Below are 3,125 nucleotides of genomic sequence, written 5' to 3'. Positions count from 1 at the left end.
GTATTTTAACAATCTTATTTATTGGTCAGAATTTTTTTATTAAAAAATTCAAAATAAGTGAAGAAAAAGCACGCAATTACTAATATTGAACTTATCAATTTATAAGTTAAAAATTTGATTTATAAAATTATATCGACAAACACTCGTCGATAATTAGCTTATAGGTTAACGGTTTGTCTAGTGTGTGCCCTTACCACATGCTAAGAAAGTGTGATAGATGAGATGTAAAAATTTGATTGGTGGAGATTTTTGTGCATACATATCTACCAATCAAATTTTTACAACTCATCTATCACATTTATTATCACGTGTTCGTGGATACACACAAAATCCATAAGCTAATAAACTACTCAGAGTAAGTCCAACAGCGTACTTAAATGGGTTCTTAAGTTCAAATATAAGGAACTTGGCTTAAATTTGCACTCCAACGGTATCTTAATAGTTCCTTAAATCACTAATACATCACCTTCATACCTTATCTTTAAGGAACAATTAGTCATTCCTTATATAATTTTTATTAATAAAGTATTCATTTCTCACTCTTTGTTCCACCTTTTTCTTTCTCTTTATTTCACTTTATGTTCATATATTTTTCAAATTTATTATTATAATAATAATAAGGAATGGGTTTAGAGATTATTGTTGAAGTTAAAATATAAAAACATATCCTAACTTACTAAAACTTATTATTTTATAATATTTATAAGGAAGCTACTAGCACACTGTTGGACTTGCTCTTATATCCTGGTTGGCAAAAGAGACTCTAGAGAATTGGTCGACGACGGAGTTAAGGGGGTTGGGCCATAGACAATTTATGGGCATTTGTACTCGTTTGAAATGCAAGGCCAAGCTCATCTTATCTTCCTCTTCTGCTTTCGGCCTTCCTGTCTGTTCTACTTCTCTATTTTATTATTTACGTTGCTTTATGTCCATCCAATACACACTTGTTAAAATGTTTTTTAGTAGTATCTTTAAATATTTTTTAGGCCATACATTATAAATAAATGATACATGATTGTAATAAAACGAAATAATAATTTTTTTATGAATTATATGTCTGAATATGTCGAAATTAGTTTCGGTTGATAAAAAGTAAATAATAAAACTACGATTTCTTTTTAATACGTAATTTACTGATTCCTCTAAATTGCCGCATGCTCAGAGGTTTTGTCATATAAACCCTACAAGCTGCAGATTATTTTACTTTTGCCCCCCATACAATTTACAAATTCTGTATTCACGCTTCCTACAGGCTGCGTATGTATACATGTTTGTAGTATATCGGAGTAGACCTGACAACGTTCCGTGTTGTATACAAATATTCCGTGTACTTTCGTATTTTCGTGTACCAAATTTTAAAACCGAACCCGATCTAGATTTGCATTCGTATACCAATTTGGTAATACTAACCCATAACTAATATATTCGTGTTTATCCGCTTCAGTACACTAAAGGACACGGATTATATACGAAAATTATTAATTGTTAAAAAAATATAATAGATAATAAAATGGTGAATCGCTCACTCACGTAATAAAGGAATAATAAAATATATATTAATATTTACAATTATATATATGTTATTTAGAATAGGTAAAATTTATATTTGGTATTTAGTATATATATATGTATATTATATATTTTTAAAAATTAAATTATTTATTAATTCCGTGTACTTTCGTTCCGTATTGTTTACCTATATTGGAAACGCAAACCCGACATTAATTATATTTGTATTTTTTCGTGTTCGTGTACTTTCGTGTGTTCGTGTACCAAATTTTCGAATCAAAACACTAATTATTCGTGCCATTTCATACCATGTTCACGTATAGTTTGCAGTGTGTTTTTTTTTTCGATTTTGTGGGCGAAAAAAAGAGGTGATAATGCATTAGTATAATGTAAGCACCTTGCAATGGATTGGGATGTGTGTGACATTGACCACCCACCTCTCAACCAACGGCTTAGCCGAAGTCTGAGTTGTGCGTGCATGCGTCCTATTATCATTGTTGGGCTTGCATTCTGATTTAGACGGAGTGTCTATTCATTTCTCCAGCTGGTGGGGACAAGTTTAAACATCAACTGGCCGTATACACATCATTCATGTTTCTCTACTTTCTTTTATTCAAGTGTAGCTACCAGGCATGCACATTTCCTATATTATTGGTGGCCTAGTACAGATATATTTTTTTATCATATAAACTGCCCATTACATTTCAACCATTACTAGCTAATAATGTGTTTTATGTATCTGAGTTTTGAATAATCCTAATATTCACTTACAAAAAAAGTAATTTATTAGCAAGAAGGAAACAGAAGACTCTGCATACACACACTTTAACAAAAATTACACAGTGCAATGTTGGGTGATCGAGAAATTAGAATGTGTCTTTGCATGGAACGTTACACTAAATTCTAATGTTGTGTTTATTTAGATGAAATAAAATGGTTAAAAAATGAAATGAAATTTGTACTATCTGTTAGAAAAATTGGATGAAATGTATAATCTTCATTCTTTTTTTCATTGCTTTCCAAACTATGTAAACTAAACTTTTAACCTATATATTTTGGAGGGAATGATCCATTCTTCATCATTATCATTTTTCATACAATATTTATTATAAAAGAATTTACTCACTCATATTTATTGACTATACTCTTTTACATGCCCTTCTTTCTGTAAATTTTGATTATAATTTTCATTCCATTTCATTCTGATTCTGCTAAAGTAAACACATCCTAAGTGGTTTGGAGAAAAGTGTATTGCAATGGTATAATTTAAGTTTGAAAAAAAAAAGTTTCCACGTAAAAGCGAGAGCGATGGGGGCATAGAGATGTGTTTGTACATTGCGAGGACGTTGCTTTCCCATGACATTGGAATGCAATGCATACATGAGATTGACACCTCTATAACTTAATTATACATATTGCTAGTGTCAAATGTGCATAACATGCAACTCTATATATATACATCAAATCAAATACGACAAAATTATAATTAAAAAATATTTGGCTATTCACGTTTTGGCTGCGTATAAATATATTATATACAACCCTAATTCAAAGTCAGTACTCACTACTACCAAGTCTTGAAACATTTTTACACTCACGTCCTCATATATTATACT

Source organism: Apium graveolens, chromosome 6 (assembly GCF_009905375.1).
Source record: "Apium graveolens cultivar Ventura chromosome 6, ASM990537v1, whole genome shotgun sequence".
Lineage (NCBI taxonomy): Eukaryota > Viridiplantae > Streptophyta > Magnoliopsida > Apiales > Apiaceae > Apium > Apium graveolens.
This window is presented reverse-complemented; position numbering follows the sequence as displayed.